This window comes from Leiobunum rupestre, chromosome 11 (genome assembly GCF_980474605.1).
Source record: "Leiobunum rupestre chromosome 11, qqLeiRupe1.1.hap1, whole genome shotgun sequence".
NCBI classification, from domain to species: domain Eukaryota; kingdom Metazoa; phylum Arthropoda; class Arachnida; order Opiliones; family Sclerosomatidae; genus Leiobunum; species Leiobunum rupestre.
Genome location: NC_143394.1, coordinates 15,482,626 through 15,509,395, shown reverse-complemented (window position 1 = coordinate 15,509,395; position 26,770 = coordinate 15,482,626). Strand labels below are relative to the sequence as shown.

The window sequence follows — 26,770 nt, the reverse complement described above, 5'->3', positions numbered from 1 at the left end:
GCTCCTCATCCGTCGATAGCTCAGTTGGTAGAGCGGTGGACTGTAGAGGGCGATTAACAAAATATCCATAGTTTGCTGGTTGAAATCCGGCTCGACGGACATTTTTTTCATCGTTTATAATATTAAATAATTGAATTTAAATATAATTTCACTCTCCTCAACCGTCGATAGCTCAGTTGGTAGAGCGGTGGACTGTAGAGGGCGAGTGGCAGAGTTATCCAGAAGTCGGTGGTTCAAATCGGGCTCGACGGACATTTTTCATTACAACTTAATTTAACGCTCCTCATCCGTCGATAGCTCAGTTGGTAGAGCGGTGGACTGTAGAGGGCGATTAACAAAGTTATCCATAGGTCGCTGGTTCAAATCCGGCTCGACGGACATTTTTCATCGTTTATAATATTAATTAATTGAATTACAACATAATTTCTCGTTTCTCATCCGTCGATTGCTCAGTTGGTAGAGCGGTGGACTGTAGAGGGCGATTGACAAAGTTATCCATAGGTCGCTGGTTCAAATCTGGCTCGACGGACATTTTTCATTTAAACATAATTTCACGCTCCTCATCCGTCGATAGGTCAGTTGGTAGAGCGGTGGACTGTAGAGGGCGAGTGGCAGAGTTATCCAGAAGTCGGTGGTTCAAATCGGGCTCGACGGACATTTTTCATTACAACATAATTTAACGCTCCTCATCCGTCGATAGCTCAGTTGGTAGAGCGGTGGACTGTAGAGGGCGATTAACAAAGTTATCCATAGGTCGCTGGTTCAAATCCGGCTCGACGGACATTTTTTGCATCGTTTATAGTATTAAATATTTGAATTTAAATATAATTTAACGCTCTTCATCCGTCGTTAGCTCAGTTGGTAGAGCGGTGGACTGTAGAGGGCGATTAACAAAGTTATCCATAGGTCGCTGGTTCAAATCCGGCTCGACGGACATTATTTTCATCGTTTATAATATTAAATAATTGAATTTAAATATAATTTCACTCTCCTCCTCCGTCGATAGCTCAGTTGGTAGAGCGGTGGACTGTAGAGGGCGAGTGGCAGAGTTTTCCAGAAGTCGGTGGTTCAAATCGGGCTAGACGGACATTTTTCATTACAACATAATTTAACGCTCCTCATCCGTCGATAGCTCAGTTGGTAGAGCGGTGGACTGTAGAGGGCGATTAACAAAGTTATCCATAGGTCGCTGGTTCAAATCCGGCTCGACGGACATTTTTTGCATCGTTTATAGTATTAAATAATTGAATTTAAATATAATTTAACGCTCTTCATCCGTCGTTAGCTCAGTTGGTAGAGCGGTGGACTGTAGAGGGCGACTGACAGAGTTATCCAGAAGTCGGTGGTTCAAATCTGGCTCGTCGGACATTTTTCATTACATCATAATTTCACGCTCCTCGTCCATCAATATCTCAGTTGGCAGAGCGGTGGACTGTAGAGGGCGATTAACAAAATATCCATAGTTTGCTGGTTGAAATCCGGCTCGACGGACATTTTTTTCATCGTTTATAATATTAATTAATTGAATTAAAATATAAATTCACGCTCCTCATCCGTCGATTGCTCAGTTGGTAGAGCGGTGGACTGTAGAGGGCGATTGACAAAGTTATCCATAGGTCGCTGGTTCAAATCTGGCTCGACGGACATTTTTCATTAAAACATAATTTCACGCTCCTCATCCGTCGATAGCTCAGTTGGTAGAGCGGTGGACTGTAGAGGGCGATTAACAAAGTTATCCATAGGTCGCTGGTTCAAATCCGGCTCGACGGACATTATTTTCATCGTTTATAATATTAAATAATTGAATTTAAATATAATTTCACTCTCCTCAACCGTCGATAGCTCAGTTGGTAGAGCGGTGGACTGTATAGGGCGAGTGGCAGAGTTATCCAGAAGTCGGTGGTTCAAATCGGGCTCGACGGACATTTTTCATTACAACTTAATTTAACGCTCCTCATCCGTCGATAGCTCAGTTGGTAGAGCGGTGGACTGTAGAGGGCGATTAACAAAATATCCATAGTTTGCTGGTTGAAATCCGGCTCGACGGACATTTTTTTCATCGTTTATAATATTAAATAATTGAATTTAAATATAATTTCACTCTCCTCAACCGTCGATAGCTCAGTTGGTAGAGCGGTGGACTGTAGAGGGCGAGTGGCAGAGTTATCCAGAAGTCGGTGGTTCAAATCGGGCTCGACGGACATTTTTCATTACAACTTAATTTAACGCTCCTCATCCGTCGATAGCTCAGTTGGTAGAGCGGTGGACTGTAGAGGGCGATTAACAAAGTTATCCATAGGTCGCTGGTTCAAATCCGGCTCGACGGACATTTTTCATCGTTTATAATATTAATTAATTGAATTACAACATAATTTCTCGTTTCTCATCCGTCGATTGCTCAGTTGGTAGAGCGGTGGACTGTAGAGGGCGATTGACAAAGTTATCCATAGGTCGCTGGTTCAAATCTGGCTCGACGGACATTTTTCATTTAAACATAATTTCACGCTCCTCATCCGTCGATAGGTCAGTTGGTAGAGCGGTGGACTGTAGAGGGCGAGTGGCAGAGTTATCCAGAAGTCGGTGGTTCAAATCGGGCTCGACGGACATTTTTCATTACAACATAATTTAACGCTCCTCATCCGTCGATAGCTCAGTTGGTAGAGCGGTGGACTGTAGAGGGCGATTAACAAAGTTATCCATAGGTCGCTGGTTCAAATCCGGCTCGACGGACATTTTTTGCATCGTTTATAGTATTAAATAATTGAATTTAAATATAATTTAACGCTCTTCATCCGTCGTTAGCTCAGTTGGTAGAGCGGTGGACTGTAGAGGGCGACTGACAGAGTTATCCAGAAGTCGGTGGTTCAAATCTGGCTCGTCGGACATTTTTCATTACATCATAATTTCACGCTCCTCGTCCATCAATATCTCAGTTGGCAGAGCGGTGGACTGTAGAGGGCGATTAACAAAATATCCATAGTTTGCTGGTTGAAATCCGGCTCGACGGACATTTTTTTCATCGTTTATAATATTAATTAATTGAATTTAAATATAAATTCACGCTCCTCATCCGTCGATTGCTCAGTTGGTAGAGCGGTGGACTGTAGAGGGCGATTGACAAAGTTATCCATAGGTCGCTGGTTCAAATCTGGCTCGACGGACATTTTTCATTAAAACATAATTTCACGCTCCTCATCCGTCGATAGCTCAGTTGGTAGAGCGGTGGACTGTAGAGGGCGATTAACAAAGTTATCCATAGGTCGCTGGTTCAAATCCGGCTCGACGGACATTATTTTCATCGTTTATAATATTAAATAATTGAATTTAAATATAATTTCACTCTCCTCAACCGTCGATAGCTCAGTTGGTAGAGCGGTGGACTGTAGAGGGCGAGTGGCAGAGTTATCCAGAAGTCGGTGGTTCAAATCGGGCTCGACGGACATTTTTCATTACAACTTAATTTAACGCTCCTCATCCGTCGATAGCTCAGTTGGTAGAGCGGTGGACTGTAGAGGGCGATTAACAAAATATCCATAGTTTGCTGGTTGAAATCCGGCTCGACGGACATTTTTTTCATCGTTTATAATATTAAATAATTGAATTTAAATATAATTTCACTCTCCTCAACCGTCGATAGCTCAGTTGGTAGAGCGGTGGACTGTAGAGGGCGAGTGGCAGATTTATCCAGAAGTCGGTGGTTCAAATCGGGCTCGACGGACATTTTTCATTACAACTTAATTTAACGCTCCTCATCCGTCGATAGCTCAGTTGGTAGAGCGGTGGACTGTAGAGGGCGATTAACAAAGTTATCCATAGGTCGCTGGTTCAAATCCGGCTCGACGGACATTTTTCATCGTTTATAATATTAATTAATTGAATTACAACATAATTTCTCGTTTCTCATCCGTCGATTGCTCAGTTGGTAGAGCGGTGGACTGTAGAGGGCGATTGACAAAGTTATCCATAGGTCGCTGGTTCAAATCTGGCTCGACGGACATTTTTCATTTAAACATAATTTCACGCTCCTCATCCGTCGATAGGTCAGTTGGTAGAGCGGTGGACTGTAGAGGGCGATTGACAAAGTTATCCATAGGTCGCTGGTTCAAATCGGGCTCGACGGACATTTTTCATTACAACATAATTTAACGCTTCTCATCCGTCGATAGCTCAGTTGGTAGAGCGGTGGACTGTAGAGGGCGATTAACAAAGTTATCCATAGGTCGCTGGTTCAAATCCGGCTCGACGGACATTTTTTTCATTGTTTATAATATTAAATAATTCAATTTAAATATAATTTCACGCTCCTCATCCGTCGATAGCTCAGTTGGTAGAGCGGTGGACTGTAGAGGGCGAGTGACAGAGTTCAAGAAGTCGGTGGTTCAAATCTGGCTCGACGGACATTTTTATTACAACATAATTTCACGCTCCTCATCCGTCGATAGCTCAGTTGGTAGAGCGGTGGACTGTAGAGGGCGATTAACAAAGTTATCCATAGGTCGCTGGTTCAAATCCGGCTTGACGGACATTTTTCATCGTTTATAATATTAATTAATTGAATTACAACATAATTTCTCGTTTCTCACCCTTCGATAGCTCAGTTGGTAGAGCGGTGGACTGTAGAGGGCGAGTGACAGAGTTATCCATAGGTCGGTGTTTCAAATCCGGCTCGACGGATATTTTTTTCGTCGTTTATAATATTAAATAATTGAATTTAAATATAATTTCACGCTCCTCATCCGTCGATAGCTCAGTTGGTAGAGCGGTGGACTGTAGAGGGCGATTAACAAAGTTATCCATAGGTCGCTGGTTCAAATCCGGCTCGACGGACATTATTTTCATCGTTTATAATATTAAATAATTGAATTTAAATATAATTTCACTCTCCTCAACCGTCGATAGCTCAGTTGGTAGAGCGGTGGACTGTAGAGGGCGAGTGGCAGAGTTATCCAGAAGTCGGTGATTCAAATCGGGCTCGACGGACATTTTTCATTACAACATAATTTAACGCTCCTCATCCGTCGATAGCTCAGTTGGTAGAGCGGTGGACTGTAGAGGGCGATTAACAAAGTTATCCATAGGTCGCTGGTTCAAATCCGGCTCGACGGACATTTTTTGCATCGTTAATAGTATTAAATAATTGAATTTAAATATAATTTAACGCTCCTCATCCGTCGTTAGCTCAGTTGGTAGAGCGGTGGACTGTAGAGGGCGAGTGATAGAGTTATCCATAGGTCGGTGGTTCAAATCCGGCTCGACGGACATTTTTTTCGTCGTTTATAATATTAAATAATTGAATTTAAATATAATTTCACGCTCCTCCTCCGTCGATAGCTCAGTTGGTAGAGCGGTGGACTGTAGAGGGCGAGTGGCAGAGTTATCCAGAAGTCGGTGGTTCAAATCGGGCTCGACGGACATTTTTCATTACAACATAATTTAACGCTCTTCATCCGTCGATAGCTCAGTTGGTAGAGCGGTGGACTGTAGAGGGCGATTAACAAAGTTATCCATAGGTCGCTGGTTCAAAACCGGCTCGACGGACATTTTTTTCATTATTTATAATATTAAATAATTCAATTTAAATATAAGTTCACGCTCCTCATCCGTCGATTGCTCAGTTGGTAGAGCGGTGGACTGTAGAGGGCGATTGACAAAGTTATCCATAGGTCGCTGGTTCAAAACCGGCTCGACGGACATTTTTTTCATTATTTATAATATTAAATAATTCAATTTAAATATAATTTCACGTTCCTCATCCGTCGATAGCTCAGTTGGTAGAGCGGTGGACTGTAGAGAGCGATTGACAAAGTTATCCATAGGTCGCTGGTTCAAATCCGGCTCGACGGACATTTTTCATCGTTTATAATATTAATTAATTGAATTACAACATAATTTCTCGTTTCTCACCCTTCGATAGCTCAGTTGGTAGAGCGGTGGACTGTAGAGGGCGATTGACAAAGTTATCCATAGGTCGCTGGTTCAAAACCGGCTCGACGGACATTTTTTTCATCGTTTATAATATTAAATAATTGAATTTAAATATAATTTCACGCTCCTCATCCGTCGATTGCTCAGTTGGTAGAGCGGTGGACTGTAGAGGGCGATTGACAAAGTTATCCATAGGTTGCTGGTTCAAATCTGGCTCGACGGACATTTTTCATTAAAACATAATTTCACGCTCCTCATCCGTCGATAGCTCAGTTGGTAGAGCGGTGGACTGTAGAGGGCGATTAACAAAGTTATCCATAGGTCGCTGGTTCAAATCCGGCTCGACGGACATTATTTTCATCGTTTATAATATTAAATAATTGAATTTAAATATAATTTCACTCTCCTCAACCGTCGATAGCTCAGTTGGTAGAGCGGTGGACTGTAGAGGGCGATTGACAAAGTTATCCATAGGTCGCTGGTTCAAATCTGGCTCGACGGACATTTTTCATTAAAACATAATTTCACGCTCCTCATCCGTCGATAGCTCAGTTGGTAGAGCGGTGGACTGTAGAGGGCGATTAACAAAGTTATCCATAGGTCGCTGGTTCAAATCCGGCTGGACGGACATTTTTTGCATCGTTTATAGTATTAAATAATTGAATTTAAATATAATTTAAAGCTCCTCATCCGTCGATAGCTCAGTTAGTAGAGCGGTGGACTGTAGAGGGCGATTAACAAAGTTATCCATAGGTCGCTGGTTCAAATCCGGCTCGACGGACATTTTTCATCGTTTATAATATTAATTAATTGAATTACAACATAATTTCACGCTCCTCATCCGTCGATAGCTCAGTTGGTAGAGCGGTGGACTGTAGAGGGCGATTAACAAAGTTATCCATAGGTCGCTGGTTCAAATCCGGCTTGACGGACATTATTTTCATCGTTTATAATATTAACTAATTGAATGTAAATATAATTTCACTTTCCTCAACAGTCGATAGCTCAGTTGGTAGAGCGGTTGACTGTAGAGGGCGAGTGGCAGAGTTATCCAGAAGTCGGTGGTTCAAATCGGGCTCGACGGACATTTTTCATTACAACATAATTTAACGCTCCTCATCCGTCGATAGCTCAGTTGGTAGAGCGGTGGACTGTAGAGGGCGATTAACAAAGTTATCCATAGGTCGCTGGTTCAAATCCGGCTGGACGGACATTTTTTGCATCGTTTATAGTATTAAATAATTGAATTTAAATATAATTTAAAGCTCCTCATCCGTCGTTAGCTCAGTTGGTAGAGCGGTGGACTGTAGAGGGCGAGTGACAGAGTTATCCATAAGTCGGTGGTTCAAATCCGGCTCGACGGACATTTTTTTCGTCGTTTTTAATATTAAATAATTGAATTTAAATTTAATTTCACGCTCCTCATCCGTCGATAGCACAGTTGGTAGAGCGTTGGACTGTAGAGGGCGAGTGGCAGAGTTATCCAGAAGTCGGTCGTTCAAATCTGGCTCGACGTACATTTTTCATTACAACAAAATTTCACGCTCCTCATCATGACGTCGATAGCTCAGTTGGTAGAGCGGTCGACTGTAGAGGGCGATTGACAAAGTTATCCATAGGTCGCTGGTTTAAATCCGGCTCGACGGACATTTTTCATCGTTTATAATATTAATTAATTGAATTACAACATAATTTCTCGTTTCTCACCCTTCGATAGCTCAGTTGGTAGAGCGGTGGACTGTAGAGGGCGATTGACAAAGTTATCCATAGGTCGCTGGTTCAAAACCGGCTCGACGGACATTTTTTTCATCGTTTATAATATTAAATAATTGAATTTAAATATAATTTCACGCTCCTCATCCGTCGATTGCTCAGTTGGTAGAGCGGTGGACTGAAGAGGGCGATTGACAAAGTTATCCATAGGTTGCTGGTTCAAATCTGGCTCGACGGACATTTTTCATTAAAACATAATTTCACGCTCCTCATCCGTCGATAGCTCAGTTGGTAGAGCGGTGGACTGTAGAGGGCGATTAACAAAGTTATCCATAGGTCGCTGGTTCAAATCCGGCTCGACGGACATTATTTTCATCGTTTATAATATTAAATAATTGAATTTAAATATAATTTCACTCTCCTCAACCGTCGATAGCTCAGTTGGTAGAGCGGTGGACTGTAGAGGGCGATTGACAAAGTTATCCATAGGTCGCTGGTTCAAATCTGGCTCGACGGACATTTTTCATTAAAACATAATTTCACGCTCCTCATCCGTCGATAGCTCAGTTGGTAGAGCGGTGGACTGTAGAGGGCGATTAACAAAGTTATCCATAGGTCGCTGGTTCAAATCCGGCTGGACGGACATTTTTTGCATCGTTTATAGTATTAAATAATTGAATTTAAATATAATTTAAAGCTCCTCATCCGTCGATAGCTCAGTTAGTAGAGCGGTGGACTGTAGAGGGCGATTAACAAAGTTATCCATAGGTCGCTGGTTCAAATCCGGCTTGACGGACATTATTTTCATCGTTTATAATATTAACTAATTGAATGTAAATATAATTTCACTTTCCTCAACAGTCGATAGCTCAGTTGGTAGAGCGGTTGACTGTAGAGGGCGAGTGGCAGAGTTATCCAGAAGTCGGTGGTTCAAATCGGGCTCGACGGACATTTTTCATTACAACATAATTTAACGCTTCTCATCCGTCGATAGCTCAGTTGGTAGAGCGGTGGACTGTAGAGGGCGATTAACAAAGTTATCCATAGGTCGCTGGTTCAAATCCGGCTGGACGGACATTTTTTGCATCGTTTATAGTATTAAATAATTGAATTTAAATATAATTTAAAGCTCCTCATCCGTCGTTAGCTCAGTTGGTAGAGCGGTGGACTGTAGAGGGCGAGTGACAGAGTTATCCATAAGTCGGTGGTTCAAATCCGGCTCGACGGACATTTTTTTCGTCGTTTTTAATATTAAATAATTGAATTTAAATATAATTTCACGCTCCTCATCCGTCGATAGCACAGTTGGTAGAGCGTTGGACTGTAGAGGGCGAGTGGCAGAGTTATCCAGAAGTCGGTCGTTCAAATCTGGCTCGACGTACATTTTTCATTACAACCAAATTTCACGCTCCTCATCCGTCGATAGCTCAGTTGGTAGAGCGGTCGACTGTAGAGGGCGATTGACAAAGTTATCCATAGGTCGCTGGTTCATATCCAGCTCGACGGACATTTTTCATCGTTTATAATATTAATTAATTGAATTACAACATAATTTCTCGTTTCTCACCCTTCGATAGCTCAGTTGGTAGAGCGGTGGACTGTAGAGGGCGATTGACAAAGTTATCCATAGGTCGCTGGTTCAAAACCGGCTCGACGGACATTTTTTTCATCGTTTATAATATTAAATAATTGAATTTAAATATAATTTCACGCTCCTCATCCGTCGATTGCTCAGTTGGTAGAGCGGTGGACTGTAGAGGGCGATTGACAAAGTTATCCATAGGTCGCTGGTTCAAATCTGGCTCGACGGACATTTTTCATTAAAACATAATTTCACGCTCCTCATCCGTCGATAGCTCAGTTGGTAGAGCGGTGGACTGTAGAGGGCGATTAACAAAGTTATCCATAGGTCGCTGGTTCAAATCCGGCTGGACGGACATTTTTTGCATCGTTTATAGTATTAAATAATTGAATTTAAATATAATTTAAAGCTCCTCATCCGTCGATAGCTCAGTTAGTAGAGCGGTGGACTGTAGAGGGCGATTAACAAAGTTATCCATAGGTCGCTGGTTCAAATCCGGCTCGACGGACATTTTTCATCGTTTATAATATTAATTAATTGAATTACAACATAATTTCACGCTCCTCATCCGTCGATAGCTCAGTTGGTAGAGCGGTGGACTGTAGAGGGCGATTAACAAAGTTATCCATAGGTCGCTGGTTCAAATCCGGCTTGACGGACATTATTTTCATCGTTTATAATATTAACTAATTGAATGTAAATATAATTTCACTTTCCTCAACAGTCGATAGCTCAGTTGGTAGAGCGGTTGACTGTAGAGGGCGAGTGGCAGAGTTATCCAGAAGTCGGTGGTTCAAATCGGGCTCGACGGACATTTTTCATTACAACATAATTTAACGCTCCTCATCCGTCGATAGCTCAGTTGGTAGAGCGGTGGACTGTAGAGGGCGATTAACAAAGTTATCCATAGGTCGCTGGTTCAAATCCGGCTGGACGGACATTTTTTGCATCGTTTATAGTATTAAATAATTGAATTTAAATATAATTTAAAGCTCCTCATCCGTCGTTAGCTCAGTTGGTAGAGCGGTGGACTGTAGAGGGCGAGTGACAGAGTTATCCATAAGTCGGTGGTTCAAATCCGGCTCGACGGACATTTTTTTCGTCGTTTTTAATATTAAATAATTGAATTTAAATATAATTTCACGCTCCTCATCCGTCGATAGCACAGTTGGTAGAGCGTTGGACTGTAGAGGGCGAGTGGCAGAGTTATCCAGAAGTCGGTCGTTCAAATCTGGCTCGACGTACATTTTTCATTACAACAAAATTTCACGCTCCTCATCCGTCGATAGCTCAGTTGGTAGAGCGGTCGACTGTAGAGGGCGATTGACAAAGTTATCCATAGGTCGCTGGTTCAAATCCAGCTCGACGGACATTTTTCATCGTTTATAATATTAATTAATTGAATTACAACATAATTTCTCGTTTCTCACCCTTCGATAGCTCAGTTGGTAGAGCGGTGGACTGTAGAGGGCGATTGACAAAGTTATCCATAGGTCGCTGGTTCAAAACCGGCTCGACGGACATTTTTTTCATCGTTTATAATATTAAATAATTGAATTTAAATATAATTTCACGCTCCTCATCCGTCGATTGCTCAGTTGGTAGAGCGGTGGACTGTAGAGGGCGATTGACAAAGTTATCCATAGGTTGCTGGTTCAAATCTGGCTCGACGGACATTTTTCATTAAAACATAATTTCACGCTCCTCATCCGTCGATAGCTCAGTTGGTAGAGCGGTGGACTGTAGAGGGCGATTAACAAAGTTATCCATAGATCGCTGGTTCAAATCCGGCTGGACGGACATTTTTTGCATCGTTTATAGTATTAAATAATTGAATTTAAATATAATTTAAAGCTCCTCATCCGTCGTTAGCTCAGTTGGTAGAGCGGTGGACTGTAGAGGGCGAGTGACAGAGTTATCCATAGGTCGGTGGTTCAAATCCGGCTCGACGGACACTTTTTTCGTCGTTTTTAATATTAAATATTTGAATTTAAATATAATTTGACGCTCCTCATCCGTCGATAGCTCAGTTGGTAGAGCGGTGGACTGTAGAGGGCGATTAACAAAGTTATCCATAGGTCGCTGGTTCAAATCCGGCTCGACGGACATTATTTTCATCGTTTATAATATTAAATAATTGAATTTAAATATAATTTCACTCTCCTCAACCGTCGATAGCTCAGTTGGTAGAGCGGTGGACTGTAGAGGGCGAGTGGCAGAGTTATCCAGAAGTCGGTGGTTCAAATCGGGGTCGACGGACATTTTTCATTACAACATAATTTAACGCTCCTCATCCGTCGATAGCTCAGTTGGTAGAGCGGTGGACTGTAGAGGGCGATTAACAAAGTTATCCATAGGTCGGTGGTTCAAATCCGGCTCGACGGACACTTTTTTCGTCGTTTTTAATATTAAATATTTGAATTTAAATATTATTTCACGCTCCTCATCCGTCGATAGCTCAGTTGGTAGAGCGGTGGACTGTAGAGGGCGATTAACAAAGTTATCCATAGGTCGCTGGTTCAAATCCGGCTCGACGGACATTATTTTCATCGTTTATAATATTAAATAATTGAATTTAAATATAATTTCACTCTCCTCCTCCGTCGATAGCTCAGTTGGTAGAGCGGTGGACTGTAGAGGGCGAGTGGCAGAGTTATCCAGAAGTCGGTGGTTCAAATCGGGCTCGACGGACATTTTTCATTACAACATAATTTAACGCTCCTCATCCGTCGATAGCTCAGTTGGTAGAGCGGTGGACTGTAGAGGGCGATTAACAAAGTTATCCATAGGTCGCTGGTTCAAATCCGGCTGGACGGACATTTTTTGCATCGTTTATAGTATTAAATAATTGAATTTAAATATAATTTAAAGCTCTTCATCCGTCGTTAGCTCAGTTGGTAGAGCGGTGGACTGTAGAGGGCGACTGACAGAGTTATCCAGAAGTCGGTGGTTCAAATCTGGCTCGTCGGACATTTTTCATTACATCATAATTTCACGCTCCTCGTCCATCAATATCTCAGTTGGCAGAGCGGTGGACTGTAGAGGGCGATTAACAAAATATCCATAGTTTGCTGGTTGAAATCCGGCTCGACGGACATTTTTTTCATCGTTTATAATATTAATTAATTGAATTAAAATATAAATTCACGCTCCTCATCCGTCGATTGCTCAGTTGGTAGAGCGGTGGACTGTAGAGGGCGATTGACAAAGTTATCCATAGGTCGCTGGTTCAAATCCGGCTCGACGGACATTATTTTCATCGTTTATAATATTAAATAATTGAATTTAAATATAATTTCACTCTCCTCAACCGTCGATAGCTCAGTTGGTAGAGCGGTGGACTGTATAGGGCGAGTGGCAGAGTTATCCAGAAGTCGGTGGTTCAAATCGGGCTCGACGGACATTTTTCATTACAACTTAATTTAACGCTCCTCATCCGTCGATAGCTCAGTTGGTAGAGCGGTGGACTGTAGAGGGCGATTAACAAAATATCCATAGTTTGCTGGTTGAAATCCGGCTCGACGGACATTTTTTTCATCGTTTATAATATTAATTAATTGAATTAAAATATAAATTCACGCTCCTCATCCGTCGATTGCTCAGTTGGTAGAGCGGTGGACTGTAGAGGGCGATTGACAAAGTTATCCATAGGTCGCTGGTTCAAATCCGGCTCGACGGACATTATTTTCATCGTTTATAATATTAAATAATTGAATTTAAATATAATTTCACTCTCCTCAACCGTCGATAGCTCAGTTGGTAGAGCGGTGGACTGTATAGGGCGACTGACAGAGTTATCCAGAAGTCGGTGGTTCAAATCTGGCTCGTCGGACATTTTTCATTACATCATAATTTCACGCTCCTCGTCCATCAATATCTCAGTTGGCAGAGCGGTGGACTGTAGAGGGCGATTAACAAAATATCCATAGTTTGCTGGTTGAAATCCGGCTCGACGGACATTTTTTTCATCGTTTATAATATTAATTAATTGAATTAAAATATAAATTCACGCTCCTCATCCGTCGATTGCTCAGTTGGTAGAGCGGTGGACTGTAGAGGGCGATTGACAAAGTTATCCATAGGTCGCTGGTTCAAATCCGGCTCGACGGACATTATTTTCATCGTTTATAATATTAAATAATTGAATTTAAATATAATTTCACTCTCCTCAACCGTCGATAGCTCAGTTGGTAGAGCGGTGGACTGTATAGGGCGAGTGGCAGAGTTATCCAGAAGTCGGTGGTTCAAATCGGGCTCGACGGACATTTTTCATTACAACTTAATTTAACGCTCCTCATCCGTCGATAGCTCAGTTGGTAGAGCGGTGGACTGTAGAGGGCGATTAACAAAATATCCATAGTTTGCTGGTTGAAATCCGGCTCGACGGACATTTTTTTCATCGTTTATAATATTAAATAATTGAATTTAAATATAATTTCACTCTCCTCAACCGTCGATAGCTCAGTTGGTAGAGCGGTGGACTGTAGAGGGCGATTGACAAAGTTATCCATAGGTCGCTGGTTCAAATCTGGCTCGACGGACATTTTTCATTTAAACATAATTTCACGCTCCTCATCCGTCGATAGGTCAGTTGGTAGAGCGGTGGACTGTAGAGGGCGAGTGGCAGAGTTATCCAGAAGTCGGTGGTTCAAATCGGGCTCGACGGACATTTTTCATTACAACATAATTTAACGCTCCTCATCCGTCGATAGCTCAGTTGGTAGAGCGGTGGACTGTAGAGGGCGATTAACAAAGTTATCCATAGGTCGCTGGTTCAAATCCGGCTCGACGGACATTTTTTGCATCGTTTATAGTATTAAATAATTGAATTTAAATATAATTTAACGCTCTTCATCCGTCGTTAGCTCAGTTGGTAGAGCGGTGGACTGTAGAGGGCGACTGACAGAGTTATCCAGAAGTCGGTGGTTCAAATCTGGCTCGTCGGACATTTTTCATTACATCATAATTTCACGCTCCTCGTCCATCAATATCTCAGTTGGCAGAGCGGTGGACTGTAGAGGGCGATTAACAAAATATCCATAGTTTGCTGGTTGAAATCCGGCTCGACGGACATTTTTTTCATCGTTTATAATATTAATTAATTTAATTAAAATATAAATTCACGCTCCTCATCCGTCGATTGCTCAGTTGGTAGAGCGGTGGACTGTAGAGGGCGATTGACAAAGTTATCCATAGGTCGCTGGTTCAAATCTGGCTCGACGGACATTTTTCATTAAAACATAATTTCACGCTTCTCATCCGTCGATAGCTCAGTTGGTAGAGCGGTGGACTGTAGAGGGCGATTAACAAAGTTATCCATAGGTCGCTGGTTCAAATCCGGCTCGACGGACATTATTTTCATCGTTTATAATATTAAATAATTGAATTTAAATATAATTTCACTCTCCTCCTCCGTCGATAGCTCAGTTGGTAGAGCGGTGGACTGTAGAGGGCGAGTGGCAGAGTTATCCAGAAGTCGGTGGTTCAAATCGGGCTCGACGGACATTTTTCATTACAACATAATTTAACGCTCCTCATCCGTCGATAGCTCAGTTGGTAGAGCGGTGGACTGTAGAGGGCGATTAACAAAGTTATCCATAGGTCGCTGGTTCAAATCCGGCTGGACGGACATTTTTTGCATCGTTTATAGTATTAAATAATTGAATTTAAATATAATTTAAAGCTCTTCATCCGTCGTTAGCTCAGTTGGTAGAGCGGTGGACTGTAGAGGGCGACTGACAGAGTTATCCAGAAGTCGGTGGTTCAAATCTGGCTCGTCGGACATTTTTCATTACATCATAATTTCACGCTCCTCGTCCATCAATATCTCAGTTGGCAGAGCGGTGGACTGTAGAGGGCGATTAACAAAATATCCATAGTTTGCTGGTTGAAATCCGGCTCGACGGACATTTTTTTCATCGTTTATAATATTAATTAATTGAATTAAAATATAAATTCACGCTCCTCATCCGTCGATTGCTCAGTTGGTAGAGCGGTGGACTGTAGAGGGCGATTGACAAAGTTATCCATAGGTCGCTGGTTCAAATCCGGCTCGACGGACATTATTTTCATCGTTTATAATATTAAATAATTGAATTTAAATATAATTTCACTCTCCTCAACCGTCGATAGCTCAGTTGGTAGAGCGGTGGACTGTATAGGGCGAGTGGCAGAGTTATCCAGAAGTCGGTGGTTCAAATCGGGCTCGACGGACATTTTTCATTACAACTTAATTTAACGCTCCTCATCCGTCGATAGCTCAGTTGGTAGAGCGGTGGACTGTAGAGGGCGATTAACAAAATATCCATAGTTTGCTGGTTGAAATCCGGCTCGACGGACATTTTTTTCATCGTTTATAATATTAAATAATTGAATTTAAATATAATTTCACTCTCCTCAACCGTCGATAGCTCAGTTGGTAGAGCGGTGGACTGTAGAGGGCGAGTGGCAGAGTTATCCAGAAGTCGGTGGTTCAAATCGGGCTCGACGGACATTTTTCATTACAACTTAATTTAACGCTCCTCATCCGTCGATAGCTCAGTTGGTAGAGCGGTGGACTGTAGAGGGCGATTAACAAAGTTATCCATAGGTCGCTGGTTCAAATCCGGCTCGACGGACATTTTTCATCGTTTATAATATTAATTAATTGAATTACAACATAATTTCTCGTTTCTCATCCGTCGATTGCTCAGTTGGTAGAGCGGTGGACTGTAGAGGGCGATTGACAAAGTTATCCATAGGTCGCTGGTTCAAATCTGGCTCGACGGACATTTTTCATTTAAACATAATTTCACGCTCCTCATCCGTCGATAGGTCAGTTGGTAGAGCGGTGGACTGTAGAGGGCGAGTGGCAGAGTTATCCAGAAGTCGGTGGTTCAAATCGGGCTCGACGGACATTTTTCATTACAACATAATTTAACGCTCCTCATCCGTCGATAGCTCAGTTGGTAGAGCGGTGGACTGTAGAGGGCGATTAACAAAGTTATCCATAGGTCGCTGGTTCAAATCCGGCTCGACGGACATTTTTTGCATCGTTTATAGTATTAAATATTTGAATTTAAATATAATTTAACGCTCTTCATCCGTCGTTAGCTCAGTTGGTAGAGCGGTGGACTGTAGAGGGCGATTAACAAAGTTATCCATAGGTCGCTGGTTCAAATCCGGCTCGACGGACATTATTTTCATCGTTTATAATATTAAATAATTGAATTTAAATATAATTTCACTCTCCTCCTCCGTCGATAGCTCAGTTGGTAGAGCGGTGGACTGTAGAGGGCGAGTGGCAGAGTTTTCCAGAAGTCGGTGGTTCAAATCGGGCTAGACGGACATTTTTCATTACAACATAATTTAACGCTCCTCATCCGTCGATAGCTCAGTTGGTAGAGCGGTGGACTGTAGAGGGCGATTAACAAAGTTATCCATAGGTCGCTGGTTCAAATCCGGCTCGACGGACATTTTTTGCATCGTTTATAGTATTAAATAATTGAATTTAAATATAATTTAACGCTCTTCATCCGTCGTTAGCTCAGTTGGTAGAGCGGTGGACTGTAGAGGGCGACTGACAGAGTTATCCAGAAGTCGGTGGTTCAAATCTGGCTCGTCGGACATTTTTCATTACATCATAATTTCACGCTCCTCGTCCATCAATATCTCAGTTGGCAGAGCGGTGGACTGTAGAGGGCGATTAACAAAATATCCATAGTTTGCTGGTTGAAATCCGGCTCGACGGACATTTTTTTCATCGTTTATAATATTAATTAATTGAATTAAAATATAAATTCACGCTCCTCATCCGTCGATTGCTCAGTTGGTAGAGCGGTGGACTGTAGAGGGCGATTGACAAAGTTATCCATAGGTCGCTGGTTCAAATCTGGCTCGACGGACATTTTTCATTAAAACATAATTTCACGCTCCTCATCCGTCGATAGCTCAGTTGGTAGAGCGGTGGACTGTAGAGGGCGATTAACAAAGTTATCCATAGGTCGCTGGTTCAAATCCGGCTCGACGGACATTATTTTCATCGTTTATAATATTAAATAATTGAATTTAAATATAATTTCACTCTCCTCAACCGTCGATAGCTCAGTTGGTAGAGCGGTGGACTGTATAGGGCGAGTGGCAGAGTTATCCAGAAGTCGGTGGTTCAAATCGGGCTCGACGGACATTTTTCATTACAACTTAATTTAACGCTCCTCATCCGTCGATAGCTCAGTTGGTAGAGCGGTGGACTGTAGAGGGCGATTAACAAAATATCCATAGTTTGCTGGTTGAAATCCGGCTCGACGGACATTTTTTTCATCGTTTATAATATTAAATAATTGAATTTAAATATAATTTCACTCTCCTCAACCGTCGATAGCTCAGTTGGTAGAGCGGTGGACTGTAGAGGGCGAGTGGCAGAGTTATCCAGAAGTCGGTGGTTCAAATCGGGCTCGACGGACATTTTTCATTACAACTTAATTTAACGCTCCTCATCCGTCGATAGCTCAGTTGGTAGAGCGGTGGACTGTAGAGGGCGATTAACAAAGTTATCCATAGGTCGCTGGTTCAAATCCGGCTCGACGGACATTTTTCATCGTTTATAATATTAATTAATTGAATTACAACATAATTTCTCGTTTCTCATCCGTCGATTGCTCAGTTGGTAGAGCGGTGGACTGTAGAGGGCGATTGACAAAGTTATCCATAGGTCGCTGGTTCAAATCTGGCTCGACGGACATTTTTCATTTAAACATAATTTCACGCTCCTCATCCGTCGATAGGTCAGTTGGTAGAGCGGTGGACTGTAGAGGGCGAGTGGCAGAGTTATCCAGAAGTCGGTGGTTCAAATCGGGCTCGACGGACATTTTTCATTACAACATAATTTAACGCTCCTCATCCGTCGATAGCTCAGTTGGTAGAGCGGTGGACTGTAGAGGGCGATTAACAAAGTTATCCATAGGTCGCTGGTTCAAATCCGGCTCGACGGACATTTTTTGCATCGTTTATAGTATTAAATAATTGAATTTAAATATAATTTAACGCTCTTCATCCGTCGTTAGCTCAGTTGGTAGAGCGGTGGACTGTAGAGGGCGACTGACAGAGTTATCCAGAAGTCGGTGGTTCAAATCTGGCTCGTCGGACATTTTTCATTACATCATAATTTCACGCTCCTCGTCCATCAATATCTCAGTTGGCAGAGCGGTGGACTGTAGAGGGCGATTAACAAAATATCCATAGTTTGCTGGTTGAAATCCGGCTCGACGGACATTTTTTTCATCGTTTATAATATTAATTAATTGAATTTAAATATAAATTCACGCTCCTCATCCGTCGATTGCTCAGTTGGTAGAGCGGTGGACTGTAGAGGGCGATTGACAAAGTTATCCATAGGTCGCTGGTTCAAATCTGGCTCGACGGACATTTTTCATTAAAACATAATTTCACGCTCCTCATCCGTCGATAGCTCAGTTGGTAGAGCGGTGGACTGTAGAGGGCGATTAACAAAGTTATCCATAGGTCGCTGGTTCAAATCCGGCTCGACGGACATTATTTTCATCGTTTATAATATTAAATAATTGAATTTAAATATAATTTCACTCTCCTCAACCGTCGATAGCTCAGTTGGTAGAGCGGTGGACTGTAGAGGGCGAGTGGCAGAGTTATCCAGAAGTCGGTGGTTCAAATCGGGCTCGACGGACATTTTTCATTACAACTTAATTTAACGCTCCTCATCCGTCGATAGCTCAGTTGGTAGAGCGGTGGACTGTAGAGGGCGATTAACAAAATATCCATAGTTTGCTGGTTGAAATCCGGCTCGACGGACATTTTTTTCATCGTTTATAATATTAAATAATTGAATTTAAATATAATTTCACTCTCCTCAACCGTCGATAGCTCAGTTGGTAGAGCGGTGGACTGTAGAGGGCGAGTGGCAGATTTATCCAGAAGTCGGTGGTTCAAATCGGGCTCGACGGACATTTTTCATTACAACTTAATTTAACGCTCCTCATCCGTCGATAGCTCAGTTGGTAGAGCGGTGGACTGTAGAGGGCGATTAACAAAGTTATCCATAGGTCGCTGGTTCAAATCCGGCTCGACGGACATTTTTCATCGTTTATAATATTAATTAATTGAATTACAACATAATTTCTCGTTTCTCATCCGTCGATTGCTCAGTTGGTAGAGCGGTGGACTGTAGAGGGCGATTGACAAAGTTATCCATAGGTCGCTGGTTCAAATCTGGCTCGACGGACATTTTTCATTTAAACATAATTTCACGCTCCTCATCCGTCGATAGGTCAGTTGGTAGAGCGGTGGACTGTAGAGGGCGATTGACAAAGTTATCCATAGGTCGCTGGTTCAAATCGGGCTCGACGGACATTTTTCATTACAACATAATTTAACGCTTCTCATCCGTCGATAGCTCAGTTGGTAGAGCGGTGGACTGTAGAGGGCGATTAACAAAGTTATCCATAGGTCGCTGGTTCAAATCCGGCTCGACGGACATTTTTTTCATTGTTTATAATATTAAATAATTCAATTTAAATATAATTTCACGCTCCTCATCCGTCGATAGCTCAGTTGGTAGAGCGGTGGACTGTAGAGGGCGAGTGACAGAGTTCAAGAAGTCGGTGGTTCAAATCTGGCTCGACGGACATTTTTATTACAACATAATTTCACGCTCCTCATCCGTCGATAGCTCAGTTGGTAGAGCGGTGGACTGTAGAGGGCGATTAACAAAGTTATCCATAGGTCGCTGGTTCAAATCCGGCTTGACGGACATTTTTCATCGTTTATAATATTAATTAATTGAATTACAACATAATTTCTCGTTTCTCACCCTTCGATAGCTCAGTTGGTAGAGCGGTGGACTGTAGAGGGCGAGTGACAGAGTTATCCATAGGTCGGTGTTTCAAATCCGGCTCGACGGATATTTTTTTCGTCGTTTATAATATTAAATAATTGAATTTAAATATAATTTCACGCTCCTCATCCGTCGATAGCTCAGTTGGTAGAGCGGTGGACTGTAGAGGGCGATTAACAAAGTTATCCATAGGTCGCTGGTTCAAATCCGGCTCGACGGACATTATTTTCATCGTTTATAATATTAAATAATTGAATTTAAATATAATTTCACTCTCCTCAACCGTCGATAGCTCAGTTGGTAGAGCGGTGGACTGTAGAGGGCGAGTGGCAGAGTTATCCAGAAGTCGGTGATTCAAATCGGGCTCGACGGACATTTTTCATTACAACATAATTTAACGCTCCTCATCCGTCGATAGCTCAGTTGGTAGAGCGGTGGACTGTAGAGGGCGATTAACAAAGTTATCCATAGGTCGCTGGTTCAAATCCGGCTCGACGGACATTTTTTGCATCGTTAATAGTATTAAATAATTGAATTTAAATATAATTTAACGCTCCTCATCCGTCGTTAGCTCAGTTGGTAGAGCGGTGGACTGTAGAGGGCGAGTGATAGAGTTATCCATAGGTCGGTGGTTCAAATCCGGCTCGACGGACATTTTTTTCGTCGTTTATAATATTAAATAATTGAATTTAAATATAATTTCACGCTCCTCCTCCGTCGATAGCTCAGTTGGTAGAGCGGTGGACTGTAGAGGGCGAGTGGCAGAGTTATCCAGAAGTCGGTGGTTCAAATCGGGCTCGACGGACATTTTTCATTACAACATAATTTAACGCTCTTCATCCGTCGATAGCTCAGTTGGTAGAGCGGTGGACTGTAGAGGGCGATTAACAAAGTTATCCATAGGTCGCTGGTTCAAAACCGGCTCGACGGACATTTTTTTCATTATTTATAATATTAAATAATTCAATTTAAATATAAGTTCACGCTCCTCATCCGTCGATTGCTCAGTTGGTAGAGCGGTGGACTGTAGAGGGCGATTGACAAAGTTATCCATAGGTCGCTGGTTCAAAACCGGCTCGACGGACATTTTTTTCATTATTTATAATATTAAATAATTCAATTTAAATATAATTTCACGTTCCTCATCCGTCGATAGCTCAGTTGGTAGAGCGGTGGACTGTAGAGAGCGATTGACAAAGTTATCCATAGGTCGCTGGTTCAAATCCGGCTCGACGGACATTTTTCATCGTTTATAATATTAATTAATTGAATTACAACATAATTTCTCGTTTCTCACCCTTCGATAGCTCAGTTGGTAGAGCGGTGGACTGTAGAGGGCGATTGACAAAGTTATCCATAGGTCGCTGGTTCAAAACCGGCTCGACGGACATTTTTTTCATCGTTTATAATATTAAATAATTGAATTTAAATATAATTTCACGCTCCTCATCCGTCGATTGCTCAGTTGGTAGAGCGGTGGACTGTAGAGGGCGATTGACAAAGTTATCCATAGGTTGCTGGTTCAAATCTGGCTCGACGGACATTTTTCATTAAAACATAATTTCACGCTCCTCATCCGTCGATAGCTCAGTTGGTAGAGCGGTGGACTGTAGAGGGCGATTAACAAAGTTATCCATAGGTCGCTGGTTCAAATCCGGCTCGACGGACATTATTTTCATCGTTTATAATATTAAATAATTGAATTTAAATATAATTTCACTCTCCTCAACCGTCGATAGCTCAGTTGGTAGAGCGGTGGACTGTAGAGGGCGATTGACAAAGTTATCCATAGGTCGCTGGTTCAAATCTGGCTCGACGGACATTTTTCATTAAAACATAATTTCACGCTCCTCATCCGTCGATAGCTCAGTTGGTAGAGCGGTGGACTGTAGAGGGCGATTAACAAAGTTATCCATAGGTCGCTGGTTCAAATCCGGCTGGACGGACATTTTTTGCATCGTTTATAGTATTAAATAATTGAATTTAAATATAATTTAAAGCTCCTCATCCGTCGATAGCTCAGTTAGTAGAGCGGTGGACTGTAGAGGGCGATTAACAAAGTTATCCATAGGTCGCTGGTTCAAATCCGGCTCGACGGACATTTTTCATCGTTTATAATATTAATTAATTGAATTACAACATAATTTCACGCTCCTCATCCGTCGATAGCTCAGTTGGTAGAGCGGTGGACTGTAGAGGGCGATTAACAAAGTTATCCATAGGTCGCTGGTTCAAATCCGGCTTGACGGACATTATTTTCATCGTTTATAATATTAACTAATTGAATGTAAATATAATTTCACTTTCCTCAACAGTCGATAGCTCAGTTGGTAGAGCGGTTGACTGTAGAGGGCGAGTGGCAGAGTTATCCAGAAGTCGGTGGTTCAAATCGGGCTCGACGGACATTTTTCATTACAACATAATTTAACGCTCCTCATCCGTCGATAGCTCAGTTGGTAGAGCGGTGGACTGTAGAGGGCGATTAACAAAGTTATCCATAGGTCGCTGGTTCAAATCCGGCTGGACGGACATTTTTTGCATCGTTTATAGTATTAAATAATTGAATTTAAATATAATTTAAAGCTCCTCATCCGTCGTTAGCTCAGTTGGTAGAGCGGTGGACTGTAGAGGGCGAGTGACAGAGTTATCCATAAGTCGGTGGTTCAAATCCGGCTCGACGGACATTTTTTTCGTCGTTTTTAATATTAAATAATTGAATTTAAATTTAATTTCACGCTCCTCATCCGTCGATAGCACAGTTGGTAGAGCGTTGGACTGTAGAGGGCGAGTGGCAGAGTTATCCAGAAGTCGGTCGTTCAAATCTGGCTCGACGTACATTTTTCATTACAACAAAATTTCACGCTCCTCATCATGACGTCGATAGCTCAGTTGGTAGAGCGGTCGACTGTAGAGGGCGATTGACAAAGTTATCCATAGGTCGCTGGTTTAAATCCGGCTCGACGGACATTTTTCATCGTTTATAATATTAAATAATTGAATTTAAATATAATTTCACGCTCCTCATCCGTCGATTGCTCAGTTGGTAGAGCGGTGGACTGAAGAGGGCGATTGACAAAGTTATCCATAGGTTGCTGGTTCAAATCTGGCTCGACGGACATTTTTCATTAAAACATAATTTCACGCTCCTCATCCGTCGATAGCTCAGTTGGTAGAGCGGTGGACTGTAGAGGGCGATTAACAAAGTTATCCATAGGTCGCTGGTTCAAATCCGGCTCGACGGACATTATTTTCATCGTTTATAATATTAAATAATTGAATTTAAATATAATTTCACTCTCCTCAACCGTCGATAGCTCAGTTGGTAGAGCGGTGGACTGTAGAGGGCGATTGACAAAGTTATCCATAGGTCGCTGGTTCAAATCTGGCTCGACGGACATTTTTCATTAAAACATAATTTCACGCTCCTCATCCGTCGATAGCTCAGTTGGTAGAGCGGTGGACTGTAGAGGGCGATTAACAAAGTTATCCATAGGTCGCTGGTTCAAATCCGGCTGGACGGACATTTTTTGCATCGTTTATAGTATTAAATAATTGAATTTAAATATAATTTAAAGCTCCTCATCCGTCGATAGCTCAGTTAGTAGAGCGGTGGACTGTAGAGGGCGATTAACAAAGTTATCCATAGGTCGCTGGTTCAAATCCGGCTTGACGGACATTATTTTCATCGTTTATAATATTAACTAATTGAATGTAAATATAATTTCACTTTCCTCAACAGTCGATAGCTCAGTTGGTAGAGCGGTTGACTGTAGAGGGCGAGTGGCAGAGTTATCCAGAAGTCGGTGGTTCAAATCGGGCTCGACGGACATTTTTCATTACAACATAATTTAACGCTTCTCATCCGTCGATAGCTCAGTTGGTAGAGCGGTGGACTGTAGAGGGCGATTAACAAAGTTATCCATAGGTCGCTGGTTCAAATCCGGCTGGACGGACATTTTTTGCATCGTTTATAGTATTAAATAATTGAATTTAAATATAATTTAAAGCTCCTCATCCGTCGTTAGCTCAGTTGGTAGAGCGGTGGACTGTAGAGGGCGAGTGACAGAGTTATCCATAAGTCGGTGGTTCAAATCCGGCTCGACGGACATTTTTTTCGTCGTTTTTAATATTAAATAATTGAATTTAAATATAATTTCACGCTCCTCATCCGTCGATAGCACAGTTGGTAGAGCGTTGGACTGTAGAGGGCGAGTGGCAGAGTTATCCAGAAGTCGGTCGTTCAAATCTGGCTCGACGTACATTTTTCATTACAACCAAATTTCACGCTCCTCATCCGTCGATAGCTCAGTTGGTAGAGCGGTCGACTGTAGAGGGCGATTGACAAAGTTATCCATAGGTCGCTGGTTCATATCCAGCTCGACGGACATTTTTCATCGTTTATAATATTAATTAATTGAATTACAACATAATTTCTCGTTTCTCACCCTTCGATAGCTCAGTTGGTAGAGCGGTGGACTGTAGAGGGCGATTGACAAAGTTATCCATAGGTCGCTGGTTCAAAACCGGCTCGACGGACATTTTTTTCATCGTTTATAATATTAAATAATTGAATTTAAATATAATTTCACGCTCCTCATCCGTCGATTGCTCAGTTGGTAGAGCGGTGGACTGTAGAGGGCGATTGACAAAGTTATCCATAGGTCGCTGGTTCAAATCTGGCTCGACGGACATTTTTCATTAAAACATAATTTCACGCTCCTCATCCGTCGATAGCTCAGTTGGTAGAGCGGTGGACTGTAGAGGGCGATTAACAAAGTTATCCATAGGTCGCTGGTTCAAATCCGGCTGGACGGACATTTTTTGCATCGTTTATAGTATTAAATAATTGAATTTAAATATAATTTAAAGCTCCTCATCCGTCGATAGCTCAGTTAGTAGAGCGGTGGACTGTAGAGGGCGATTAACAAAGTTATCCATAGGTCGCTGGTTCAAATCCGGCTCGACGGACATTTTTCATCGTTTATAATATTAATTAATTGAATTACAACATAATTTCACGCTCCTCATCCGTCGATAGCTCAGTTGGTAGAGCGGTGGACTGTAGAGGGCGATTAACAAAGTTATCCATAGGTCGCTGGTTCAAATCCGGCTTGACGGACATTATTTTCATCGTTTATAATATTAACTAATTGAATGTAAATATAATTTCACTTTCCTCAACAGTCGATAGCTCAGTTGGTAGAGCGGTTGACTGTAGAGGGCGAGTGGCAGAGTTATCCAGAAGTCGGTGGTTCAAATCGGGCTCGACGGACATTTTTCATTACAACATAATTTAACGCTCCTCATCCGTCGATAGCTCAGTTGGTAGAGCGGTGGACTGTAGAGGGCGATTAACAAAGTTATCCATAGGTCGCTGGTTCAAATCCGGCTGGACGGACATTTTTTGCATCGTTTATAGTATTAAATAATTGAATTTAAATATAATTTAAAGCTCCTCATCCGTCGTTAGCTCAGTTGGTAGAGCGGTGGACTGTAGAGGGCGAGTGACAGAGTTATCCATAAGTCGGTGGTTCAAATCCGGCTCGACGGACATTTTTTTCGTCGTTTTTAATATTAAATAATTGAATTTAAATATAATTTCACGCTCCTCATCCGTCGATAGCACAGTTGGTAGAGCGTTGGACTGTAGAGGGCGAGTGGCAGAGTTATCCAGAAGTCGGTCGTTCAAATCTGGCTCGACGTACATTTTTCATTACAACAAAATTTCACGCTCCTCATCCGTCGATAGCTCAGTTGGTAGAGCGGTCGACTGTAGAGGGCGATTGACAAAGTTATCCATAGGTCGCTGGTTCAAATCCAGCTCGACGGACATTTTTCATCGTTTATAATATTAATTAATTGAATTACAACATAATTTCTCGTTTCTCACCCTTCGATAGCTCAGTTGGTAGAGCGGTGGACTGTAGAGGGCGATTGACAAAGTTATCCATAGGTCGCTGGTTCAAAACCGGCTCGACGGACATTTTTTTCATCGTTTATAATATTAAATAATTGAATTTAAATATAATTTCACGCTCCTCATCCGTCGATTGCTCAGTTGGTAGAGCGGTGGACTGTAGAGGGCGATTGACAAAGTTATCCATAGGTTGCTGGTTCAAATCTGGCTCGACGGACATTTTTCATTAAAACATAATTTCACGCTCCTCATCCGTCGATAGCTCAGTTGGTAGAGCGGTGGACTGTAGAGGGCGATTAACAAAGTTATCCATAGATCGCTGGTTCAAATCCGGCTGGACGGACATTTTTTGCATCGTTTATAGTATTAAATAATTGAATTTAAATATAATTTAAAGCTCCTCATCCGTCGTTAGCTCAGTTGGTAGAGCGGTGGACTGTAGAGGGCGAGTGACAGAGTTATCCATAGGTCGGTGGTTCAAATCCGGCTCGACGGACACTTTTTTCGTCGTTTTTAATATTAAATATTTGAATTTAAATATAATTTGACGCTCCTCATCCGTCGATAGCTCAGTTGGTAGAGCGGTGGACTGTAGAGGGCGATTAACAAAGTTATCCATAGGTCGCTGGTTCAAATCCGGCTCGACGGACATTATTTTCATCGTTTATAATATTAAATAATTGAATTTAAATATAATTTCACTCTCCTCAACCGTCGATAGCTCAGTTGGTAGAGCGGTGGACTGTAGAGGGCGAGTGGCAGAGTTATCCAGAAGTCGGTGGTTCAA

At 42.1% G+C, this 26,770-nt stretch overlaps 56 non-coding genes across 56 annotated transcripts; all 56 read left to right on the top strand.

Annotated features, from left to right (window-relative positions):
- The first annotated feature begins 287 nt into the window (after positions 1–287).
- Positions 288–378, top strand: TRNAY-GUA (transfer RNA tyrosine (anticodon GUA)). Its single transcript is given in 2 exon segments — positions 288–324; positions 343–378. It is a non-coding gene; the product is annotated as a tRNA-Tyr (tRNA).
- A 312-nt stretch (positions 379–690) lies between these two features.
- TRNAY-GUA (transfer RNA tyrosine (anticodon GUA)) lies at positions 691–781 on the top strand. The gene is given in 2 exon segments: positions 691–727; positions 746–781. It is a non-coding gene; the product is annotated as a tRNA-Tyr (tRNA).
- A 341-nt stretch (positions 782–1,122) lies between these two features.
- Positions 1,123–1,213, top strand: TRNAY-GUA (transfer RNA tyrosine (anticodon GUA)). Its single transcript is given in 2 exon segments — positions 1,123–1,159; positions 1,178–1,213. It is a non-coding gene; the product is annotated as a tRNA-Tyr (tRNA).
- A 466-nt stretch (positions 1,214–1,679) lies between these two features.
- On the top strand, positions 1,680–1,770 carry TRNAY-GUA (transfer RNA tyrosine (anticodon GUA)). Its single transcript is given in 2 exon segments — positions 1,680–1,716; positions 1,735–1,770. It is a non-coding gene; the product is annotated as a tRNA-Tyr (tRNA).
- Positions 1,771–2,236: 466 nt separating this feature from the next.
- Positions 2,237–2,327, top strand: TRNAY-GUA (transfer RNA tyrosine (anticodon GUA)). Its single transcript is given in 2 exon segments — positions 2,237–2,273; positions 2,292–2,327. It is a non-coding gene; the product is annotated as a tRNA-Tyr (tRNA).
- A 312-nt stretch (positions 2,328–2,639) lies between these two features.
- TRNAY-GUA (transfer RNA tyrosine (anticodon GUA)) lies at positions 2,640–2,730 on the top strand. Its single transcript is given in 2 exon segments — positions 2,640–2,676; positions 2,695–2,730. It is a non-coding gene; the product is annotated as a tRNA-Tyr (tRNA).
- A 466-nt stretch (positions 2,731–3,196) lies between these two features.
- TRNAY-GUA (transfer RNA tyrosine (anticodon GUA)) lies at positions 3,197–3,287 on the top strand. Its single transcript is given in 2 exon segments — positions 3,197–3,233; positions 3,252–3,287. It is a non-coding gene; the product is annotated as a tRNA-Tyr (tRNA).
- A 466-nt stretch (positions 3,288–3,753) lies between these two features.
- On the top strand, positions 3,754–3,844 carry TRNAY-GUA (transfer RNA tyrosine (anticodon GUA)). Its single transcript is given in 2 exon segments — positions 3,754–3,790; positions 3,809–3,844. It is a non-coding gene; the product is annotated as a tRNA-Tyr (tRNA).
- Positions 3,845–4,156: 312 nt separating this feature from the next.
- Positions 4,157–4,247, top strand: TRNAY-GUA (transfer RNA tyrosine (anticodon GUA)). The gene is given in 2 exon segments: positions 4,157–4,193; positions 4,212–4,247. It is a non-coding gene; the product is annotated as a tRNA-Tyr (tRNA).
- A 185-nt stretch (positions 4,248–4,432) lies between these two features.
- TRNAY-GUA (transfer RNA tyrosine (anticodon GUA)) lies at positions 4,433–4,523 on the top strand. The gene is given in 2 exon segments: positions 4,433–4,469; positions 4,488–4,523. It is a non-coding gene; the product is annotated as a tRNA-Tyr (tRNA).
- A 213-nt stretch (positions 4,524–4,736) lies between these two features.
- On the top strand, positions 4,737–4,827 carry TRNAY-GUA (transfer RNA tyrosine (anticodon GUA)). Its single transcript is given in 2 exon segments — positions 4,737–4,773; positions 4,792–4,827. It is a non-coding gene; the product is annotated as a tRNA-Tyr (tRNA).
- A 188-nt stretch (positions 4,828–5,015) lies between these two features.
- On the top strand, positions 5,016–5,106 carry TRNAY-GUA (transfer RNA tyrosine (anticodon GUA)). The gene is given in 2 exon segments: positions 5,016–5,052; positions 5,071–5,106. It is a non-coding gene; the product is annotated as a tRNA-Tyr (tRNA).
- Positions 5,107–5,447: 341 nt separating this feature from the next.
- On the top strand, positions 5,448–5,538 carry TRNAY-GUA (transfer RNA tyrosine (anticodon GUA)). Its single transcript is given in 2 exon segments — positions 5,448–5,484; positions 5,503–5,538. It is a non-coding gene; the product is annotated as a tRNA-Tyr (tRNA).
- Positions 5,539–5,753: 215 nt separating this feature from the next.
- TRNAY-GUA (transfer RNA tyrosine (anticodon GUA)) lies at positions 5,754–5,844 on the top strand. The gene is given in 2 exon segments: positions 5,754–5,790; positions 5,809–5,844. It is a non-coding gene; the product is annotated as a tRNA-Tyr (tRNA).
- A 339-nt stretch (positions 5,845–6,183) lies between these two features.
- Positions 6,184–6,274, top strand: TRNAY-GUA (transfer RNA tyrosine (anticodon GUA)). The gene is given in 2 exon segments: positions 6,184–6,220; positions 6,239–6,274. It is a non-coding gene; the product is annotated as a tRNA-Tyr (tRNA).
- A 188-nt stretch (positions 6,275–6,462) lies between these two features.
- On the top strand, positions 6,463–6,553 carry TRNAY-GUA (transfer RNA tyrosine (anticodon GUA)). The gene is given in 2 exon segments: positions 6,463–6,499; positions 6,518–6,553. It is a non-coding gene; the product is annotated as a tRNA-Tyr (tRNA).
- A 213-nt stretch (positions 6,554–6,766) lies between these two features.
- Positions 6,767–6,857, top strand: TRNAY-GUA (transfer RNA tyrosine (anticodon GUA)). Its single transcript is given in 2 exon segments — positions 6,767–6,803; positions 6,822–6,857. It is a non-coding gene; the product is annotated as a tRNA-Tyr (tRNA).
- A 188-nt stretch (positions 6,858–7,045) lies between these two features.
- On the top strand, positions 7,046–7,136 carry TRNAY-GUA (transfer RNA tyrosine (anticodon GUA)). Its single transcript is given in 2 exon segments — positions 7,046–7,082; positions 7,101–7,136. It is a non-coding gene; the product is annotated as a tRNA-Tyr (tRNA).
- A 775-nt stretch (positions 7,137–7,911) lies between these two features.
- On the top strand, positions 7,912–8,002 carry TRNAY-GUA (transfer RNA tyrosine (anticodon GUA)). The gene is given in 2 exon segments: positions 7,912–7,948; positions 7,967–8,002. It is a non-coding gene; the product is annotated as a tRNA-Tyr (tRNA).
- Positions 8,003–8,190: 188 nt separating this feature from the next.
- On the top strand, positions 8,191–8,281 carry TRNAY-GUA (transfer RNA tyrosine (anticodon GUA)). The gene is given in 2 exon segments: positions 8,191–8,227; positions 8,246–8,281. It is a non-coding gene; the product is annotated as a tRNA-Tyr (tRNA).
- Positions 8,282–8,622: 341 nt separating this feature from the next.
- On the top strand, positions 8,623–8,713 carry TRNAY-GUA (transfer RNA tyrosine (anticodon GUA)). Its single transcript is given in 2 exon segments — positions 8,623–8,659; positions 8,678–8,713. It is a non-coding gene; the product is annotated as a tRNA-Tyr (tRNA).
- A 771-nt stretch (positions 8,714–9,484) lies between these two features.
- TRNAY-GUA (transfer RNA tyrosine (anticodon GUA)) lies at positions 9,485–9,575 on the top strand. The gene is given in 2 exon segments: positions 9,485–9,521; positions 9,540–9,575. It is a non-coding gene; the product is annotated as a tRNA-Tyr (tRNA).
- Positions 9,576–9,788: 213 nt separating this feature from the next.
- Positions 9,789–9,879, top strand: TRNAY-GUA (transfer RNA tyrosine (anticodon GUA)). The gene is given in 2 exon segments: positions 9,789–9,825; positions 9,844–9,879. It is a non-coding gene; the product is annotated as a tRNA-Tyr (tRNA).
- Positions 9,880–10,067: 188 nt separating this feature from the next.
- TRNAY-GUA (transfer RNA tyrosine (anticodon GUA)) lies at positions 10,068–10,158 on the top strand. The gene is given in 2 exon segments: positions 10,068–10,104; positions 10,123–10,158. It is a non-coding gene; the product is annotated as a tRNA-Tyr (tRNA).
- Positions 10,159–11,235: 1,077 nt separating this feature from the next.
- On the top strand, positions 11,236–11,326 carry TRNAY-GUA (transfer RNA tyrosine (anticodon GUA)). Its single transcript is given in 2 exon segments — positions 11,236–11,272; positions 11,291–11,326. It is a non-coding gene; the product is annotated as a tRNA-Tyr (tRNA).
- Positions 11,327–11,667: 341 nt separating this feature from the next.
- TRNAY-GUA (transfer RNA tyrosine (anticodon GUA)) lies at positions 11,668–11,758 on the top strand. Its single transcript is given in 2 exon segments — positions 11,668–11,704; positions 11,723–11,758. It is a non-coding gene; the product is annotated as a tRNA-Tyr (tRNA).
- A 188-nt stretch (positions 11,759–11,946) lies between these two features.
- Positions 11,947–12,037, top strand: TRNAY-GUA (transfer RNA tyrosine (anticodon GUA)). The gene is given in 2 exon segments: positions 11,947–11,983; positions 12,002–12,037. It is a non-coding gene; the product is annotated as a tRNA-Tyr (tRNA).
- A 1,885-nt stretch (positions 12,038–13,922) lies between these two features.
- TRNAY-GUA (transfer RNA tyrosine (anticodon GUA)) lies at positions 13,923–14,013 on the top strand. The gene is given in 2 exon segments: positions 13,923–13,959; positions 13,978–14,013. It is a non-coding gene; the product is annotated as a tRNA-Tyr (tRNA).
- Positions 14,014–14,479: 466 nt separating this feature from the next.
- On the top strand, positions 14,480–14,570 carry TRNAY-GUA (transfer RNA tyrosine (anticodon GUA)). Its single transcript is given in 2 exon segments — positions 14,480–14,516; positions 14,535–14,570. It is a non-coding gene; the product is annotated as a tRNA-Tyr (tRNA).
- A 188-nt stretch (positions 14,571–14,758) lies between these two features.
- On the top strand, positions 14,759–14,849 carry TRNAY-GUA (transfer RNA tyrosine (anticodon GUA)). The gene is given in 2 exon segments: positions 14,759–14,795; positions 14,814–14,849. It is a non-coding gene; the product is annotated as a tRNA-Tyr (tRNA).
- Positions 14,850–15,189: 340 nt separating this feature from the next.
- On the top strand, positions 15,190–15,280 carry TRNAY-GUA (transfer RNA tyrosine (anticodon GUA)). Its single transcript is given in 2 exon segments — positions 15,190–15,226; positions 15,245–15,280. It is a non-coding gene; the product is annotated as a tRNA-Tyr (tRNA).
- Positions 15,281–15,746: 466 nt separating this feature from the next.
- TRNAY-GUA (transfer RNA tyrosine (anticodon GUA)) lies at positions 15,747–15,837 on the top strand. Its single transcript is given in 2 exon segments — positions 15,747–15,783; positions 15,802–15,837. It is a non-coding gene; the product is annotated as a tRNA-Tyr (tRNA).
- A 312-nt stretch (positions 15,838–16,149) lies between these two features.
- Positions 16,150–16,240, top strand: TRNAY-GUA (transfer RNA tyrosine (anticodon GUA)). The gene is given in 2 exon segments: positions 16,150–16,186; positions 16,205–16,240. It is a non-coding gene; the product is annotated as a tRNA-Tyr (tRNA).
- A 341-nt stretch (positions 16,241–16,581) lies between these two features.
- Positions 16,582–16,672, top strand: TRNAY-GUA (transfer RNA tyrosine (anticodon GUA)). Its single transcript is given in 2 exon segments — positions 16,582–16,618; positions 16,637–16,672. It is a non-coding gene; the product is annotated as a tRNA-Tyr (tRNA).
- A 466-nt stretch (positions 16,673–17,138) lies between these two features.
- Positions 17,139–17,229, top strand: TRNAY-GUA (transfer RNA tyrosine (anticodon GUA)). The gene is given in 2 exon segments: positions 17,139–17,175; positions 17,194–17,229. It is a non-coding gene; the product is annotated as a tRNA-Tyr (tRNA).
- Positions 17,230–17,695: 466 nt separating this feature from the next.
- Positions 17,696–17,786, top strand: TRNAY-GUA (transfer RNA tyrosine (anticodon GUA)). Its single transcript is given in 2 exon segments — positions 17,696–17,732; positions 17,751–17,786. It is a non-coding gene; the product is annotated as a tRNA-Tyr (tRNA).
- A 312-nt stretch (positions 17,787–18,098) lies between these two features.
- On the top strand, positions 18,099–18,189 carry TRNAY-GUA (transfer RNA tyrosine (anticodon GUA)). Its single transcript is given in 2 exon segments — positions 18,099–18,135; positions 18,154–18,189. It is a non-coding gene; the product is annotated as a tRNA-Tyr (tRNA).
- A 466-nt stretch (positions 18,190–18,655) lies between these two features.
- On the top strand, positions 18,656–18,746 carry TRNAY-GUA (transfer RNA tyrosine (anticodon GUA)). The gene is given in 2 exon segments: positions 18,656–18,692; positions 18,711–18,746. It is a non-coding gene; the product is annotated as a tRNA-Tyr (tRNA).
- A 466-nt stretch (positions 18,747–19,212) lies between these two features.
- TRNAY-GUA (transfer RNA tyrosine (anticodon GUA)) lies at positions 19,213–19,303 on the top strand. Its single transcript is given in 2 exon segments — positions 19,213–19,249; positions 19,268–19,303. It is a non-coding gene; the product is annotated as a tRNA-Tyr (tRNA).
- A 312-nt stretch (positions 19,304–19,615) lies between these two features.
- On the top strand, positions 19,616–19,706 carry TRNAY-GUA (transfer RNA tyrosine (anticodon GUA)). Its single transcript is given in 2 exon segments — positions 19,616–19,652; positions 19,671–19,706. It is a non-coding gene; the product is annotated as a tRNA-Tyr (tRNA).
- A 185-nt stretch (positions 19,707–19,891) lies between these two features.
- On the top strand, positions 19,892–19,982 carry TRNAY-GUA (transfer RNA tyrosine (anticodon GUA)). Its single transcript is given in 2 exon segments — positions 19,892–19,928; positions 19,947–19,982. It is a non-coding gene; the product is annotated as a tRNA-Tyr (tRNA).
- Positions 19,983–20,195: 213 nt separating this feature from the next.
- Positions 20,196–20,286, top strand: TRNAY-GUA (transfer RNA tyrosine (anticodon GUA)). Its single transcript is given in 2 exon segments — positions 20,196–20,232; positions 20,251–20,286. It is a non-coding gene; the product is annotated as a tRNA-Tyr (tRNA).
- A 188-nt stretch (positions 20,287–20,474) lies between these two features.
- Positions 20,475–20,565, top strand: TRNAY-GUA (transfer RNA tyrosine (anticodon GUA)). The gene is given in 2 exon segments: positions 20,475–20,511; positions 20,530–20,565. It is a non-coding gene; the product is annotated as a tRNA-Tyr (tRNA).
- Positions 20,566–20,906: 341 nt separating this feature from the next.
- On the top strand, positions 20,907–20,997 carry TRNAY-GUA (transfer RNA tyrosine (anticodon GUA)). Its single transcript is given in 2 exon segments — positions 20,907–20,943; positions 20,962–20,997. It is a non-coding gene; the product is annotated as a tRNA-Tyr (tRNA).
- A 215-nt stretch (positions 20,998–21,212) lies between these two features.
- Positions 21,213–21,303, top strand: TRNAY-GUA (transfer RNA tyrosine (anticodon GUA)). Its single transcript is given in 2 exon segments — positions 21,213–21,249; positions 21,268–21,303. It is a non-coding gene; the product is annotated as a tRNA-Tyr (tRNA).
- Positions 21,304–21,642: 339 nt separating this feature from the next.
- TRNAY-GUA (transfer RNA tyrosine (anticodon GUA)) lies at positions 21,643–21,733 on the top strand. Its single transcript is given in 2 exon segments — positions 21,643–21,679; positions 21,698–21,733. It is a non-coding gene; the product is annotated as a tRNA-Tyr (tRNA).
- Positions 21,734–21,921: 188 nt separating this feature from the next.
- TRNAY-GUA (transfer RNA tyrosine (anticodon GUA)) lies at positions 21,922–22,012 on the top strand. The gene is given in 2 exon segments: positions 21,922–21,958; positions 21,977–22,012. It is a non-coding gene; the product is annotated as a tRNA-Tyr (tRNA).
- Positions 22,013–22,225: 213 nt separating this feature from the next.
- TRNAY-GUA (transfer RNA tyrosine (anticodon GUA)) lies at positions 22,226–22,316 on the top strand. The gene is given in 2 exon segments: positions 22,226–22,262; positions 22,281–22,316. It is a non-coding gene; the product is annotated as a tRNA-Tyr (tRNA).
- A 188-nt stretch (positions 22,317–22,504) lies between these two features.
- On the top strand, positions 22,505–22,595 carry TRNAY-GUA (transfer RNA tyrosine (anticodon GUA)). Its single transcript is given in 2 exon segments — positions 22,505–22,541; positions 22,560–22,595. It is a non-coding gene; the product is annotated as a tRNA-Tyr (tRNA).
- A 622-nt stretch (positions 22,596–23,217) lies between these two features.
- TRNAY-GUA (transfer RNA tyrosine (anticodon GUA)) lies at positions 23,218–23,308 on the top strand. Its single transcript is given in 2 exon segments — positions 23,218–23,254; positions 23,273–23,308. It is a non-coding gene; the product is annotated as a tRNA-Tyr (tRNA).
- Positions 23,309–23,496: 188 nt separating this feature from the next.
- TRNAY-GUA (transfer RNA tyrosine (anticodon GUA)) lies at positions 23,497–23,587 on the top strand. The gene is given in 2 exon segments: positions 23,497–23,533; positions 23,552–23,587. It is a non-coding gene; the product is annotated as a tRNA-Tyr (tRNA).
- Positions 23,588–23,928: 341 nt separating this feature from the next.
- On the top strand, positions 23,929–24,019 carry TRNAY-GUA (transfer RNA tyrosine (anticodon GUA)). The gene is given in 2 exon segments: positions 23,929–23,965; positions 23,984–24,019. It is a non-coding gene; the product is annotated as a tRNA-Tyr (tRNA).
- Positions 24,020–24,790: 771 nt separating this feature from the next.
- TRNAY-GUA (transfer RNA tyrosine (anticodon GUA)) lies at positions 24,791–24,881 on the top strand. Its single transcript is given in 2 exon segments — positions 24,791–24,827; positions 24,846–24,881. It is a non-coding gene; the product is annotated as a tRNA-Tyr (tRNA).
- Positions 24,882–25,094: 213 nt separating this feature from the next.
- On the top strand, positions 25,095–25,185 carry TRNAY-GUA (transfer RNA tyrosine (anticodon GUA)). The gene is given in 2 exon segments: positions 25,095–25,131; positions 25,150–25,185. It is a non-coding gene; the product is annotated as a tRNA-Tyr (tRNA).
- A 188-nt stretch (positions 25,186–25,373) lies between these two features.
- On the top strand, positions 25,374–25,464 carry TRNAY-GUA (transfer RNA tyrosine (anticodon GUA)). Its single transcript is given in 2 exon segments — positions 25,374–25,410; positions 25,429–25,464. It is a non-coding gene; the product is annotated as a tRNA-Tyr (tRNA).
- A 1,077-nt stretch (positions 25,465–26,541) lies between these two features.
- TRNAY-GUA (transfer RNA tyrosine (anticodon GUA)) lies at positions 26,542–26,632 on the top strand. Its single transcript is given in 2 exon segments — positions 26,542–26,578; positions 26,597–26,632. It is a non-coding gene; the product is annotated as a tRNA-Tyr (tRNA).
- The last annotated feature ends 138 nt before the right edge of the window (positions 26,633–26,770 follow it).